Source organism: Cyprinus carpio, unplaced genomic scaffold (assembly GCF_018340385.1).
Source record: "Cyprinus carpio isolate SPL01 unplaced genomic scaffold, ASM1834038v1 S000006731, whole genome shotgun sequence".
NCBI classification, from domain to species: domain Eukaryota; kingdom Metazoa; phylum Chordata; class Actinopteri; order Cypriniformes; family Cyprinidae; genus Cyprinus; species Cyprinus carpio.
Window position 1 is genome coordinate 412,642 of NW_024879334.1, and position 18,139 is coordinate 430,780.

The 18,139-nt window shown below is 38.0% G+C and overlaps 1 pseudogene; it reads right to left on the reverse strand.

Moving 5' to 3' along the window:
• The window catches only part of LOC109075301, a 75,416-nt pseudogene extending 59,655 nt beyond the window's left edge, over positions 1–15,761 (reverse strand).
• Positions 15,762–18,139: the final 2,378 nt, after the last annotated feature.

Below are 18,139 nucleotides of genomic sequence, written 5' to 3' on the forward strand. Positions count from 1 at the left end.
TGTCTATGAATGAACTGTTTTTTGAAAGCTTTTGCACATTTTTAATCATGAAATATACTTAGCTACCGATATAACATTACAAATCCTCTACTAGTAGAGACCAAAATACCAGAAAACCAACTTTAACTTTAGAATAACCTGCACTGATGAATCATTCACAATAACAGAAGGATCTAACGTGTAATTTCAATTCCATTTGCAGTGTGTGAAGTGTCATTTTTTCCTCGTAGAGGCTGAACAGTCCGACAGAGATCATTAACCTCAGTAATCAAAGACATCTCGCTGAGATCCCAGGCCCCGTGAGGACACCGCGGGCTGACGATGTCTATTTCTGGAGGATTTTGACGTAAGCGAGCTAACACTGCATGACAGCGCGGCCGCATTAGCGTGCCAGTTCGGACCGGGCAGGATGTGACACCGCCTGTTGGCTACTGACCGCGAGGAACGCACATGTTAACACACCTTCAGGAAAGGGACGAGGTACGGCTGCGGAGACGACTTCAGCTCGGACTGCAGCCGGCTGGTGAAACTCCTCCCGGATCGATCTTTGCATCCTGAGAGGAGCGACAGCAGATGTTCAGATGGATATGAAATGTGTACAGTAAAAAACAAAAACAAGCAAACTACAGGAAGAAGAGAGGATTGGTGCAGGATGACAAAACGAAAAAAAAAAACGAATTGACCTTTGAGCTTACATGAGTCAAATTTCATTTTCAAAGCACAGCTCTGCATCTTAGGGACTTATATTAGCTCATTTGATGATGCTGAATTCAGAAATATCAATAAAAACTTGCCATCACATACAGAAAATCACATCACAAAATAAGGATGGAGTTTTTTCATTATATATATATATATATATATATATATATATATATATACTATATATATATATATATATATATATATATATATTAGTGCTGTCAAACAATTCATCGTGTGATTAATCGCTATTTGATTGAAATTTTAAAAATTTATATTTTATTTAAATTTTTAGTTTATTTAGATGTTCACTGGATAAACAGAATAGATGATTGAAATATTAACAATATATATATTAATCACATATATTAAATATATTTATTTATTATATAAATTATATTAATATAAATATAGACGTGTAAATATGTGCAATATTTTCAAAATATATACTGTATGTTTGTGTATTTATATATACATAATAAATATACACATATATTATGCAAACAAAAACGTTTATTTTGGATGCGATTAATCGACAGAACTAATATACAAAGACACACACACACACACAGAGACACACACACACACACACACACACACACACACACACACACACAGATAGACAGATAGACAGATAGATAGACAGATAGATAGATAGATAGATAGATAGATAGATAGATAGAACAATAGATAGATAGATAGATAGATAGATAGATAGCTACGTTTGTGAGTTCTGGGTAATCATATTCAAGAAATTCAGATGATGTCGCACAGGATTATTTCTTAAGATAGAAATGATCTCTTCGTGAGTGGGGATCTCTTAATTAAAAAAAAAAAATTTTTTTTTTTTATTACAAAAAATTTAAATATTTAAATTAATTGGTTAGGAAGTTTTGTAAAACCTGATCAAATATAACCAAAGCAACAGAAAGGTCGCTTTGTGTTTTCAAGTTGCATTTTAAACGATTAGCTGCCTTCTAATTTTATCACACAGTCATACACTGAAACCTTTCATTGCAAATTTGTCCATGGCATCTTGTAAAACAGCTGTTTGTTTATATCATATCCAAATCTAGCTCACTCCAAGACGTAAACATGTTTCCAGATTAGACCGGCATCCTGCCAAAGGTGGATTTTAGGGATTGAATCTTGCACAACAGCAGAAGTGAATGACACACGGTTGAATTGCTTTCTGATGTATTTTTGGTTCTCAGGGAGCGGAGGCAGACCTGGGCGGAGGAGAGGAGGATGAACGCCGAGACGTTCGGTATTCCGCTGCGTTAAATGTCACCTCGGACAGCTGCGGCAACAATCGGTTTGAGTAACCAAAGAATTTCTGCACAAACTGTCAGAAACGTCTCGGGGAAGCTCATCTGCATGCTCGTCGTCCTCATCAGGGTCTCGACCTGACTGCATTTCGTCATCGTAACCGGCTTGAATGAGCAAATGCTCACATTCGATGGCGTCTGGAACTTTGGAGAGGTTGTTCTCTTCACGGATGAATCCCGGTCTTCACTGTACAGCGTGTATGGTGTCGTGTGGGTGAGCGGTTTGCTGATGTCTGATGTTTGCTGGTGGCACATGATTGCGGTGGGGTTATGGTATGGGCAGGCGTATGTTATCAAGTCAAGTCAAGTCAAGTCTGCTTTATTGTCAATTCTTCCACATGTACAGTACATACATACAGAGAATCTAAATTGCGTTACTCTCAGACCCCCAGCGCCTACAGATAACACTAACAGTAGAGCCTAAAAATCTAGATCAAATATAAAATATAAGATAAAACTATACAATAAGGGAATGTAAAAAAGACATAACAGAAAAAAATAAAATAAAAATAAGGTTAAATAAAAGCAGCGCAAGGCACATGGCAGATAGAGTGCAAACCAGTGAACAAACAGTGCAGATAAAAAAGATTTTTAGTGCATAAAAAATAGCTTATTTCAGTCTGATTAAAAGTGACAAAGGGCTCAAGAGCAGTTATTTTATTTAAACTGACTGATGAGGTGGTAGAATGACGTCAGTTCCATGGTGAATGAGGTAGTGTGCAGACCAATGCTGCACAAAGTGACTGGTGCATGTCATCGTATGTTAGAGGGAGGGGGGGTGGAAGGACCTGGAGATGTGGGATCTGGGGAGGGGGGTGGTGCCTAGTTCAGTGGTGCCTGAGGCAGAAGAGGGAAGGAGGGGCAAGTTCGGGAGCGAGTTCAGCTTCCTGACAGCCTGATGGATGAAGCTGTCCTTCAGTCTGCTGGTCCTGGCCTGGACACTCCGCAGTCTCCTCCCTGATGGAGGCAGACTGAAGAAGCTGTGTGACGGGTGAGTGGGATCACCTGCAATGCAGAGGGCTTTGCGAGTGAGACGGGTTCCATAAATGTCCTGGAGGGAGGGGAGAGAGACACCAATGATCTTCTCAGCTGCTCTCACTATGCGTTGCAGAGACTTCCGGCAGGACGCGTTGCAGGCGCCATACCACACAGTGATGCAGCTGGTCAGAATGCTCTCGATGGTGTCTCTGTAGAAGGGTGTACATGATGGGGGGTGGGGCCTCTGGCTCTCCTCAGTTTGCGGAGGAAGTAGAGACGCTGCTGTGATTTCTTGGCCAGTGCTGCAGTGTTTGTCGGTCCAGGAGAGGTCCTCTGTGATGTGCACACCCAGGAACTTGGTGCTGCTCACTCTCTCCACAGTCGCACCGTTGATGGTCAGAGGAACATGCTGAGTGTGCGCTCTCCTGAAGTCAACAACAATCTCCTTCGTCTTCTCCACGTTCAGAGAGAGATTGTTGTCACTGCACCACCCGGCCAGGCGGCTCACCTCGCTCCTGTAGTTTGTCTCATCTCTGTTGCTAATGAGACCCACCACAGTCGTGTCATCCGCAAACTTAATGAAGAGGTTGGAGTTGTGTGACGGTGTGTGCAGTCGTGGGTCAGCAGAGTGAAGAGTGAGGGGGCTCGGCACACATCCTTGGGGGGCCCCAGGTTCAGTGTGATGGTGCTGGATGTGTTGCTGCCAACACGTACTGCCTGAGGTCTTCCAGTCAGAAAGTCCAACAGCCAGTTGCACAGCGAAGTGTTGAGCCCCAGCTCGACCAGTATTGTGAATGAGCTGTTGAGGGATGATTGTGTTTAAATGCTGAACTGAAGTCTATGAACAGCATTCTGACGTATGAGTCTTTATCCTCTAGATGTGTGAGTGCTGAGTGGAGGGTAGTTGAGATGGCATCATCGGTCGACCGGTTGGGACCGATATGCAAACTGGAATGGGTCCAGGGAGGGGGGGGGAGGGCAGACTTGATGTGGTGCATGACTAGCCATTCAAAGCACTTCATGAGGATGGGAGTAAGTGCAACAGGACGGTAGTCATTGAAGCAGGATGGAGATGGCTTCTTCGGGACTGGAATGATGGTGGTAGCTTTGAAGCATGTGGGAACAACAGCCCTGACTAAGTGAGATGTTGAAAATGTCTGTGAAGACATCAGTGAGTTCTGCTGCACAGTCTCTCAGTAACACGCCCAGGAATGTTTGTCAGGACCCGGAGCTTTGCGTGCATTGATCCTGCTGAAGGATCTCCTCACGCTGTCCTTGATTTGCGTGAATTGATCCTGCTGAAGGATCTCCTCACGCGTCTTCTGTGCAGTGGTGCTGTTTTGTGCCTCAAAGCGAGCAAAGAAGGCATTCAGCTCATTCAGCAGGGAGATGGTGCTGTCACAGGTCCACAGTGGGGGCTTGTAGACCGTAATGGTCTGTATCCCCTGCCACAGGCTCAGAGTGTCTCTGCGGTCACTGAATTGATGGGGTATCCTCCTGGAGTACTGTCTCTTAGCCTCTCTGATGCCGCGGGATAGGTTGGCCCTGGCTGTTCTCAGGCCCACCTCATCTCCAGCTCTGAAGGCAGCGTTCCGCGTCTCCAGGAGTCTGTAGACCTCCCCTGTCATCCACGGCTTCTGGTTGGCCCAGACAGTGATGGTTTTTGTGACTGTTACATCCTCAATACACTTGGTGATGTAGGTCAGTGACAGTCTCCGAGTACTCCTGGAGGTCAGTGGTGTTATTGTAAGTGGCAGCCTGCTTAAACATATTCCAGTCAGTTTGTATCAAAGCAGTCTTGAAGAGCGTCAGACGACCCTTCCGGCCACACTTGAATCTGTTTCTGAACTGGTTTGGCGACTTTAACGAGCGGGTCTGTATGCAGGCATTAGCATGACAGTGATGTGGTCTGAGGCACCGAGGTGGGGGAGGGGGAGGGCTTTGTAAGCTCCTCTCTGTGTGGTGTAAACAAAGTCTAAAATGTTATTACCTCTTGTTTGAAAGGTTAATGTGTTGGTGTATTTTTGGAAACACACTCTTTAAGTCAGCATGGTTGAAATCCCCAGCTATGATGAGAAAAGCATCGGGGGTGTGCTGTCTGCTGCTGCCACTGATGTGCTGGTACAGTTAATTTAGTGCATCGTTCCTGTTGCAGTTGTTGTTGTTCGGGGGAATGTAAACCGAAAACGAGCAGTATGGCAGTATATTCCCTCGGCAGATAGAACGGCCGGCACTTAATAATCATAAACTCCACCAGGGGTGAGCAGTGTTTGCAGATCACAACAGCATCGCGGCACCACGCGTCATTGATGTAAACACAAAGCCCGCCACCGCGGGGCCGGCTCTTAATGATAATAGAGTTCTGTCTGCTCGATAGCACGTCAGCTGATCGAGCTGAATGGCGCAGTCCGGAACGCTGTCGCTGAGCCATGTTTCTGTGAATACAAAAACACACAGTCTCTTACAGTCCTTTGAGTTGAACGTAGTAATCGGATGTAGTCCAGTTTATTGTCCAAAGAGCGTACGTTAGCCAGTACGATGGTGGGGATAGATGGATTGTGCGGGTTAGCCGTTAGCCTAGCCCGGATACCTCCTCGCTTACCCCTCTTCTGCTTCCTCTCACGCCGCTTGTGGCGCCTCCGCTGTGGGCGAGATGCAGCAGTGGGGGTCGGTGATGGTGAAGGCCTCCGGAGTAGTCCGAGATCTCGCAGCTGTTCCGCGTGCGCGGAGTTTAACTCTAAAAATGCAGCTCTGACGACATCCAGCAGAAACTCACGACTGTATGCGCACTTAAAGACAGATAGAACGCGATGACGACGTACAAAAACACTGCGACTCACAAGACAAAAAACACGAAAACACCGTTCTGTCGGGACAGAGAGAAGCCGCTGCGTGTGGACGCGCCGCTGCGTGTGGACGCGCCGCCATCTTGATTCATTCGTTATGGACAACGAAACACCGGTGCATTTTATTGATTGCATTTTGAATGCACAGAGAACCGTGACGAGATCCATTCATCCACGACCATCACCTCATGTCACAGCATGATAATGCACGGCCAGTAGTTCATTTATGTAAGTGAGGATAGCAAAATAAAGTAAACTGTGACATATTACACCCAACAGTTCATACAGTGGACTACCAGTAAAACTGATCAAATTATTCTGACACTTTGACCTGACCATGTTTTGCTGAAGTGTTATCTAACATTATCAAGATGAATTCGTTCTGACACAATCTTGTCATATTTTATTACCATTTTCTAAACTATAGCGAATAAACTGTGAGAATATGAGAAATGCTGAAGGTGTCTGAATACAGTTTTGGTTTGACTGTATGTATCAGTTTATTGCACCTATCAAAATAACAAAAGCAAGCAAATGTCTTTCTATTTTTAAATGACATAAAATAATGTGCATGTGTAATTTAACATGTAACTTTTTCTGTCAAGGATTAGGCATTCGTGCATGTGAAAATGGGCTGAGAAGTGAACAAACAGTCGTAATCAGGCTCAGATTCAGACAGGGATCATGTGTTTGTGTGGTGTTTTTTGCTAATTAGAGAGAAAATGCAAGACTTATTGACCACACAAATAGTTATAAAAGCAAAAATGCTATGAAATGGCATCATATTTCGTGAGAAAGTGCGATGTGCTCAAGCAACTATTTTTTGGAATCAGCATCCAGAATTATTAATAAACAAGTACTGGATTTCATTCAGTAAATATGATGCAGGCCGGTGTACAAATGAGGCCCTTCACGAAGACATTTAAAGAAAGAAATGAAAACATTCTACACGCTGTTGATTTTATGAAATCAGATATTTCTGGAGCAGGGGCGCCCACACGTACCAGTAAATCCTGCACCAGCGCTTTCACGTTTCGAGACGTCTCTGGGGAAGGGGAATTATGGGATGCCAACTTGATCAACGTCGCCAAGAAGTTCTTGCACTTCTTCACGTTCTCCTGCATCTCCTGATGAGAGAGAGAGAGATGGTTCATTAGTTTCACGTGGACGCGTGTTGAATTAGACGTGCCTCATGATAACACATCACAGGCCGAGCTGAAGCGCGTGTGTCTTGATTTGGACGGCCGCTCGTGTGAGTAAAAACAGTTTATCTTTTCATGGTTCTGACTCACACAGACGCACACGCTCCGTTGTGCTTTTGTTGTCATAATCAGCGATCGAGCCTCACGGGTAAATCAAGTATTTTAATGAAATCCTCTAAATTCCATTTAATGCTACAAAGCTGTCAATCATCTGAGGTTAAAGAAAGTGTCAATCAAAGGTCGTTTTTTTAGAGCTGATGGCGTGTTACGCTCACACTGACTGATGTCTGCTGAACTCAAATACTATTCATCAATCTCATGCAAACTTTTCCAGGCCACATTTCACCACAAGATCAAAAGGAAATGAAGCCTGTTTTTAGATTTTATGAATTCTGACATTATTTTCATGACAAGTAAACACATTTAGCCACCAATATTCATTACCATAAAGAATCTGGATGTTTTTCTTTTGATTTATTTTTTGTAATTCCCATTATTCTTAATTGATTTAAGGATGATAATTTAATATAAATTACTGTAACACAACAATTCTTTTTTTTTTAAATCCGTATAAATTAAAGACAGAACAACTAACAGTATCATTACGTATAAATAAAGTATAATTAAAATAATCATTATTATTTAATCATTTTTATCACATTATGAATAAGTAATTAAATACTAATGCAGTAAAATAAAGAGAATTTGGGAGGGAAATATAATGAATTGTCATGAAAATTGGGTAACAAAAATGTTCTTAGAAAAAAAAATATATATATATATATATATATATTTTTTTTTTTTTTTTTTTTTTTTTTTTTTTTGAGGGGTTAAATATGACCTGTATGTGTTCTTGACAGGTTTGTGAGAGATTCAACCTGGATATACAAAAGTTTTGGGTCAGTTTGATCTTTTTGAAAAAAAAATTAATACTTTTATTCAGCAATGATGCATTAAAAAGATTAAAAGTGACAGCAAAGACATTTATAATGTCATAAAAGATTTCTATTCAATCCTGAAAGAAAAAATGTGCCATGGTTTCTATAGAAATATGAAGGAGCACAGCTGTTTTCAACATTGATAATAATCAGAGATGTTTCTTGAGCAGCAAATCAGCATATTAGAATGATTTCTGAAGGATCATGTGACGCTGAAGAATGGAGTAATGATGCTGAAAATTCAGCTGCGCATCGCAGAAATAAATTACACTTTATCAGAGATTCACGTAGAAAACAGTTATTTTAAATTGTAATAATATTTTCACAGAATTACTGTGTGTTTGATCACAGAATTAAAAAACCCCCAAACTTTTGAATGCTTAGTGTATGTGAACATGCATGCTTGTGTTTGTGTGCAGATGTGATGCCCAGATGTCTATAGGCTGGTGCAGCCACATGTGTATTAGTTTGTCTATGCGTGAACATGCTGGCAGCTGTGTGTGTATGTGTGTGTGTGTGTGTGTGTGTGTGTGTGTGTGTGTGGTGCGCTTTGGATGGAGCCCTAACCAAGTCCTGACAGTAAACCAGGGGAGCTTGAGGGGTCCAACAGTCACTCACTTGACGGCTGAGAAAAAAGAATAGATAAAGAGAGAGAGAAACTTGCAGGCTTTGATACGGGAGGGCACACAGACCTGGGAGACAAGCGGAGCTCCAGGGGCCGGGGCGGCTGCACTCTGCGGGGCCAGTGGCATCTGAGTGAGGGGCCCCTGGGGGCCCAAGGCTGGCTGGACCTGCTGGGGAGCTGTCACTGCCACGGCGGCTGCCACGGGGGCCTTCTAGAGGAGGAAAGAGAGCAGAGACACGAGATAAAACACAAGCTGACGTCTGCCTGCCAGCAAGGCCACAGAGAACAGGAGAGACGGAACGTGCACAGCGCACCCTGTCAACATCGTGTGTCCCGAGAGAGCAGGGGACGACAGGAGCCAAGAGAGAGAGAGAGAGAGAGAGAGAGAGAGAGAGAGAGAGAGAGAGAGAGAGGGAGAGACAGAGACAGGGCCCTGTAAAGAGAGAGAGAGAGAGACAGAGAGAGAGAGAGACAGAGAGAGAGAGAGAGAGAGAGAGAGAGAGAGAGAGAGAGAGACGAGAGGAGACAGAGAGAGACAGAGACAGAGAGAGAGAGAGAGAGAGAGATGGAGGAGAGGAACTCAGAGCACGTGATCGCTGCACCTGACGACTCTCAGTTCGCTCTCGATCTCTTACAGCCATGTTGAGTTTTTCCTGTCTGTTCTTTGTCTATAAATCTAATAAAACACAACTTCATAGATAAGCACAGGAGTACAGGAGTAGATTAAAAACACATACGATTGATTTGGATCAGATTAAAAGCAGATATTTCTGGTTTGGATGTTGATCAGTTCATACACTTCATGCTGTAATAACAGCGTTGCTCATTTTCAAAATTTTATATACAGAAAGTAGCAGTGGCAATATATTTAAATAATAAAATAAAATAATTATAAATAAAGTAATTAAAATTACATGATTCCAAATGTTTCAAAAGCTGAATGTTCTTCAGAGTTTGCTCTTTTTATTACTAATTAATTTACTTTTTGTTCCTTTGTGATAGTTTGTTTTGTCATGTTTTTTTATATATATAATTTTATATATTTTATATATAATATTTATAGTTTTTTTATATAGTTTTTTTAATATATAATATTGCAGAGCCTGACATAACTAGAAACAAATTATATTCATTCTAAACATTTACATTACTTCTTACCATTTTATTAATTTCTATGACTTTTTCAGGTCTAGAAATCGCACCAGTGTAATTTTATTATCATTGATATACTATTATAACTTTTGTTAGTATTTGATTTTTTTTTTCAGTTTGTTTAATTGTTAGTAATTTTGATTTGTTTTGTAATTTTTTATTGGTTTTTTTTGTTTTGTTTTTTAAAATATGTTGAATAGCATTTATTCCTTATACCATACTATATATAATATATACATATTTATCAGTTTTATTTTTATTTACGTTTCAGTAAATTTAGTACTTATATTTATTCAGTTAACATTTTTGAATGAAATGTTTTATAGTTTTAGTTATATAATAATAACCCCGAATCACACTTTAAAAATATCTTAAATATTAGATTTAAATAAACGCTGATTTGTTGAGGGAACCATCTTTATTTACTTTTTTTTTTAGCTTTTTTTAAAGCATGTTTTGTCATATTTTAGTCGTAAAGTCTTAAAAAGTTTGCTGAGGATAATTGCTCCCCTAGTTTGGGAGAACCACTAACAAAAAATGACAATTTTATTCATTTAAAGCATGGCCTCTTATATCTTATTGTTTGAATTGTTTAATTAAATCTGCTGTAATGCACAGCGTTAAATTCACTCTGAAACTCTGTGGTCAGATACAGCTGGCATCGTAATGCTGACATGAACATAAAAACAAGTGATGCTGCGGATGAGCGGCAAAAACAGAGAGAAAGAGAGACAGAGACGGGACAGGGCAATGCTCACAGCGGGGCCGGCTGCGGTGCTGGTCTGGGCCGCGGCGCCTCGGTGAACTCGATCTGGACCGGCTCTTCGTTTGCGCCGCAGCCGCCTCGGGAACGAATCGCCTGAGTGCTACAGGAGACTGCAGGGAGGAGAGGAGCCAGAGAAAGAGAGAAGACAGAAAGGAGGGAGGAAAGAGCAGCATCGGGTTTATAAGATGCCAGTCAGAACTGCTTTTGAAAGAGTTTCGCTCAACTCATTTCTTCAGTGTGGTGTGTGTTCACTGTTCAAGGCTGCTGTGCAATTAAAGGAGCATTTTGAGTTCAATATTATAACGTGGATAGTTCCAGTCCTTGATTCTGATTGGCTGAGCCGCATTCGAAGCTGTTATAAATTACTCTACAAAGTAACACACACACCTTTGTTTACTAACTTTTGTGTGTTGCTCGGAAACCACTTTGTTGCAACCGCAACTGTTTTCTGAGGAACTACATTGTCTTGGTGGAAGAATATTGTTTTTATTATATCATTAGACTTTATTTTGCTCTGTTTTTATTTTGTGTAAACCTTTATATAAAAAACGTATATGGAATAACCGGTTTATAAAAGCAATGAAAGCCTTGTGAAGCCGTTTGGTTTACAGTGAATTTGATTAACAGCTATAACTCCGCTTCATGTCGTACCTAACAACGCCCCTCAGCTGTTATATATTCACTGTAAAACCACCGCTTCACAAGGCTTATTGCTTTACTCTATGTTAGGATTAATCAAGTGCATTTATGCCATAATGTTGATTATCACAAAAAAAAAATCCCATTTCATTTTATACGGAATTCAAATTCTATTGGCCCCATCACACAGGAAGCTGAACTGGAAACGTATTTTACAAAAAAGCAAACAAGTGATCCCCCCCCCCCAAAAAAAAACAGCATTCTGGGAAATAAAGTGTTTCTCCCACCCTGGTCCAAAATCTTTCGATCTGCCTGTAAAGGCCTACAAAACCTTCAAAATGTTATTAAACTTTCTTGACAAAATGGCTTTCCTTTTCTTGTTAAAAACTGCACTTATTAGTGTTGCATGGTTTTCTTTGGATTCAGTTAATTTTTAATTTCTGTTTCCTGTTTTTGGGAAAAGACATGTTGTATACCTTATTTTACAATTAATATATATACAAAAAAAACTTTAAGATATATTTCAAGGATTCAAAATAAAAATATGTACAAATAATTCAAAACAAATTACTGTTTAAAAATAAAGTTAAACCTCGCTTTTTATTTTTACTTACATATTAAATATATTAAATTAGATTTGGATAAAATTATTTCTTACTTCTAAAATATTCAAAATATGCTAAATAACTCTTATATATATATATATAAAAAAAAAAAAAAAAATATATCTATTATATATATATATATATATATATATATATATATATATATTATAATTCTTATTTCTTTTGATTTGAAGGCAAATTTATGTCCTTTGGGAGTGCTGCAGATATAAAATTTGAAATTTGGCAAAATAATATAAAATGATTTCTTATTTCATAAACTTATTTCTTACATACAAAATAATTCTTCCTTTTATTTTGCCTATATATAAATTATATAAATTTCTTTATAAAATCATTCTTCTATCTAAAAAAAATTTAAAAACTATGCTGAAAAAAATCTTAAAAAGTATAAAATATGCAAAAATTCTTAGTTTCCTTATATAAAATTCTAAAATTATTAAAAAAAATTATCTACAATTTCTAAAATAGCCAAATTGTTTTTTAAAATATATAAAACTATTCTTATTTTGATATAAATTATTTTTTTCTTATTTCTAAAATATTTAAAATAAATCTTAAATGTATAAATAATTCTTATTTCTTACATAAACATTTTCTTATTTCTAAAAAAAATTCAAATATGCATAATAATTCTTAAATATATACAATATAGTTTTATTTTGCCTATATACAAATTATATAAAGCTCTTCATAAAACATTTCTTATATCTAAAATTTTTAAATATGCTGAAAAAAATCTATGTATAAATATATTAAAAGTTCTTATTTCCTTATATAAAATTCTAAATTATTAAAAAACATGCACAATAATTCTTAAATATATAATTTAAAAATTTCTTAAGTAAATAATTCCACACTTCTAAAATATTCAAATATGCAAAATAACTGTTTATATGCAATTATATGGAATATATATTAATTCTTTATTTCTTGTGATTTGAAGGTGAATTATGATGACCGAGTGTTCCTGACATCCTGAGATCATTGTGTCTAGAGGGAGAAACACGGGTGAAAATCCCTCCGCTGAGGGCCAACGCTGTTATGTGAGGAGCCCTGGACGCCCGAGACGAGGCACTGAGCCACAGTTTAACAGCTCCACTGCCAACGCGCGCTCTCTCCTCACAGATGCTCGTCTCTGGGCCCCTACTGAGAGAGCGGCGCCCGAGGGCCCCTGAGACGCGGAAGAGCTCGGGGCCGCACACATGCACACACACACTGACGGCGACGCCATCAGAACGAGTCTCTCGCTCCGCGCTGAAGTTACAGCGATCAGGCAGTTGGAGGATAAATGATTAATCGTGTTCGGAGGGAAAGAGGAACGTCTTCCGCCGCAGAGAACCAGAGAATGACTGACAGCAGGATGAAGGGAGACGCCTGGGAATATAAACCTTCACCTCACAGACGCAACACTGACTGTCCTTAACAGAGTTTATCAGGGAAACTTTATACACTTAAACTTTAAAGTTCACACCACAATGTATAGTTACTGTATTGTGAATTACTGCAAAATTACTAGAATTAGTCATGCACCATAACCATTACAACTGACTGAAAGGATTTTTACTGTATATTTACTGTCTAATTATGATATTTTACACTGTATAAATTTTACATTTTATGTCTAGAGGCACAAAATCAAAAATAAGCCTATAGCATGATCATTTTATTAATGGTTGCACAAAAAAGCCTCTTCTTTTTTTTCTGCATTAGCTTGTTTCTTAATCAAGCTTTTCTGCCATTGTGTATTGGCTCTATGATGCATTATGCATTATGACTGCGTCTGCTAATGCATTGAATGCAATAACATTGTTAAAAACATCCTAATTTGCTACACATCAGAATATGAAATGGTTTGTTATTTGCAGTGTTGTATAAACGTTTGAATGGCCGGATTCATTATTAACATCAGTGTAAATTTTGAAACCATTGAGCCACTACTAAAAGCGAGCCTCTGGCGCCATCTGCTGGACAAGAGCGAACATTACACTCTCACACACTAGAGCTACATTACATTACACAAACTACTCTGATCTTATTATCATGCGAAATAAATATACACATTGCTCGTTATTAAGTTGTTTGCATAATTTGAAAAAGAAAAATACTATAACAAACAACAAATATGATGGCTGCTGCCTTCTTGTGGCCAAATGCTGTAAATTCTAATCCTCAAATAAATTAATACATACATACATATTAGATTCTGTTGAGGGATATTAATATGTGAATAGAAAAACAGCAAAAGACCAGCTAACAGAATGTTTTTTATGTACTTATTCATGTTTGATATAACTTTGACGGAGCAATGCATTTGAAAACAAACTGTTTTTAAAGAGATAAGGTAGTGTTTAACATACAGAACACTGAAGAAAGAGAGCTGTTTTTCCTTGTAAATTCTGCTAGCATGAGAAGAAATGAATGAATTTGATCTGGGGATGCACCACTAGATGTCAGCAGTGACTCTCATGAACATCATGCATTCCAAACTATGACTGAAAAATAGTTCAGAAGATTTAATAGTGTAGAGATGGTCAATGTGAAACTAATAATAAAAAAAATAATGTTTTTTAAAACAAAACATGCACAAGAAAATAGTGAAAAGTTACTGACCTGTTAATATCTCTTTTATATTGATAAATGAGGTTTCAGAAAAAAAAAGTTTTTTCTAATGCATGTTTGCTGTGGTTATGAGGTTAAGATCTTTTTTTTATTATTATTATTATTGCATCTGAATTTCCAGGTATTACACAGTTTTAACCTAAACTAATTAACTAATGTGATGCATGTTTGTCAGTGTTACATAAATGAAACTCAAAAAACATCATGGCATAGTTTACTATTAACTATTTGAATCTTTCTGATTTTAATATTTTGAAAATTGTTTTTTTGTTTTTTTTCAAATTTGCATAAATACTGGTTCATTGAGAAAACAACTTTTATTCAGTTTAAAGGCATAAATATAGCTAGCTGTTAAATATGGGCAAGCAATATTCAATTAGATAAAATATATGAGATCGAAAAATATGCCATTTATTACAAACAAAAATACACTGGTTATTGAGTATTTAAAACCATTTTGTTTCTTACCCATTTCATTTACCGTATGACAGACAAAATATGCATCGATTTATTAGTTTATGTTAACACCTGTGTCATCCAAATGGATGGAAATTTTGATCGTATTTTGATCAATGTTTGTGTCTCATGGAATCTGTTTTACAAGTCAAATGTTTCACAGAAGTGCTTTCTGCTGCATTGAATCAAATCACAATACGTTCTAGTGTGAGTAACCTTTAATTTGGCGCAGAAGTTCCTTTCATCTGTGAACAGGTTATTATTAACATATCAAATCACTGCCGTTTCATTCTTTACTGGGACTATGAATAAGCGTCACATCTGGAGTGGGTTTATTGATCACAATATGAATATCATCACTGCGTTTCCACTGCTGTGTGTCTTTTTCTATTTCACAGAATTCAACTTTTTGACAGCAGTAATGTGAAAAGTTACCGTCTCACTGTGTTTACTGTGCAGATATGATTTGATTAACGTGTGAATTCATTTTTAATTTGTAGAGTGTGTTCAATATCTCTCAGAAGATATTTTTTTTGTTATATCAGTGACACAGAAACAATCTTGCAATATTGCCTTTGCAAAAACAACAAAAACTATAAAAGGTTTGTGAAATGCATCTGGTATGAATTCAAAAAAGCTTGATGTCATTTGAGTTTTTACAGCGGGAGGGTTTGGGGAAAAAGTTTCAGAAATGTCATCTGTGTGTCAGATTTATTGTGACTCCAGAGCATTACAGGCTGTACCTGTGGGGTCGTGACCCTGAATGTGGCCACGCTGGTGGGCGTGGAGGGCCGGGGTGAGACGCTGTTCTGGGCCTGAGCTTGAGCCAGAGCCTGCTGAGGAACCATCACCAGCTGACCATCATCCGTCCGGACCAGCACCATACCTGAAAACACACTACGAGTTCTTCACCTCTGACCTCGGAAAAAACTAAAATCCCTCATCCGATGCATGAAAAAAACACACAATCAACAAAGCAAAAAAACTGTGAATACATTCAAATTCTAAGTAATCATTTGGTTTTGTTTTATCTTTGCATGTGTCTGTCTGATGTCTTTATGTGCAGCATTCGCCCTTAAAAACAATAAATTAAAAAATAGCATTTGGGTAAATGACTTGAATAATTTTAATAAGTTGTGAACGTTGTATTGTGACATTGCTAATATTTTAAACAATCTTTCAATACAAATAGATAGGAAAGCATTTCAAGAAGCATCCCATCCGTGCATGAAACATAAAAAGTTACAGTCAGTCAGCAGCTGACAGCTTTGCATTTTTTCTGAAACCAAAATTTTGACATTTTTAATTCAGATTTTAATTCATATTATTCTTTGCATGTGTTGTCTGAGGTCTTATCTGCATGGATTTCACCTGAAATGATACATAAAAAATAGCATTGGAGGTAGATGACAAGTGGGATAGTCGTTGGCTGGACTTTGCAACCTGAAGGTTGCGGGTTCGAGTCCCTCAGGTCTGGCAGTGTATTGTCGATGGGCGGAGTGAATAACCATGAAGAACCGGTAATACCATGACTGAAGAGAGGGCACCAAAACCCCCACAACTGCGTCCCAGGGTGTTCACGGTGTGTGTGTGTGTGTGTGTGTGTGTGTGTGTGTGTGTTCACAGTGTGTGTGTGCACTTGCCTGGCAGAGCACTAATTCTGAGTATGGGTCACCATACTTTGGCCATACTTCTCACTTTAACGTTTCAAATACTTTTAATAAGATTGTGTTTTGATGACCTTGCTAAACATCTTTATCATATAAACCTCATTTTGTTCCGTCTTCTGTTAAATATTATGCATGCAGATTTAACATTATTTGCAAAGACTAAATGCAATACTGTAATGTCATTTTTATCACACCCAGTGGGACCAATATAAAAATAAACTACTCACTCTCAAGCTGTTTGTTTGGAGAAAAATTGAACATGAGACAAAAGAAATGCGTGACCTGGATCCTGAAATATACACTTTAAATACAGATACTGATTATTTTACATTTAAAAATGATTTAGGTAAAGTTCAGATTTTCACTGGGTTGTTTCATCAACTAGTGCTTGAACACACTCAGAGAGTGAAAAGGCAACAGGTGAATCTGTCTAAGGCTCCATATTGGTAGCTGTGATGAATCATGTCCTTGATAATTAAAATATGATTTCTCTTTGCTAGACTGAAACAGTCTGTGAACAGTGTGAAAGTCACCTCGTAAGATATCAAGTCACTTTTTGATCTATGTTCTGCTCATTGCAGACTCCCAAAATGACTCAGTTTTGTTGGTCATCACCATCTAACACTCCATCAGTTCAGATTCCAAATGCACCAATGTAAAGGTCATAGATATCATTTTAAACTCCAGATGTGTTTTAGCCCAGATCATCTTCTATACGTTTTTTTCACCAGTCAGCAGCTTTAGTGAAAACCACCTCGATGTCGATGAAACAAATGTCACTGATGTTGTCAATTTAAGGTCTCTTCAGATCAGTGTTTCTGGGTTTTCTGAAGCACGCGAACATCAATGCTGCAGCTCCAGAAAGTATTTTGATCAACTCACAAATGCAAATTTTACATCAGCATCATCTGGTGTGAAGTTTGTTACAAATAACTGGAAATGTATACATAATTCATAGAGAATAAAGTATCTGGAGACTTGAGTCACACTTTTAAAATCTTTGAGTTGTCACTATAGTATATGCAAAATATTACATAAAGAAATATCAAAGCAAGAATATGTCTGTCTGAAACCACACTTCTCAAGCAAACCATCTGACAAAAAGTTTTTGAAATTAAGTCATTTTCTGAGGATTTCGAGAAAAAAAAAACACTTGATTGTAGATAAAAGACACGCCGTTAATGACATTTGCATATTTATAAGTGTCACTTAAGTGTCCTAATTACTTTTTAGGGCCACCCCCGAATTGTATTTGTGTTTATTTAACTATTACTATTGATAATTGGCAAAAAAAAAAAAAAAAAACAGTTAAAAAAAAAAAACTTAAAGAGGAACAACACTTTTTTGGTCCATAATGGAACCAAAATGTTTAAGCGCTTATGTTAAAACATTTGAAAACTATTACATTTTTAAAAGAATTCATGCGATGTCTTGTGATGTCATGGGAAAAAAAATGATGCCAAATGCGTCTGTTTTAAACGCTTGAATGCTTGAAAGTCTTGTAGACAAATATAAATTGTGTCAGCATATGAATTTCATTTGTGTTTTTTAAAAGATCAATTCAAGCAGATAGTTGTTTAGAAGAGCCATCA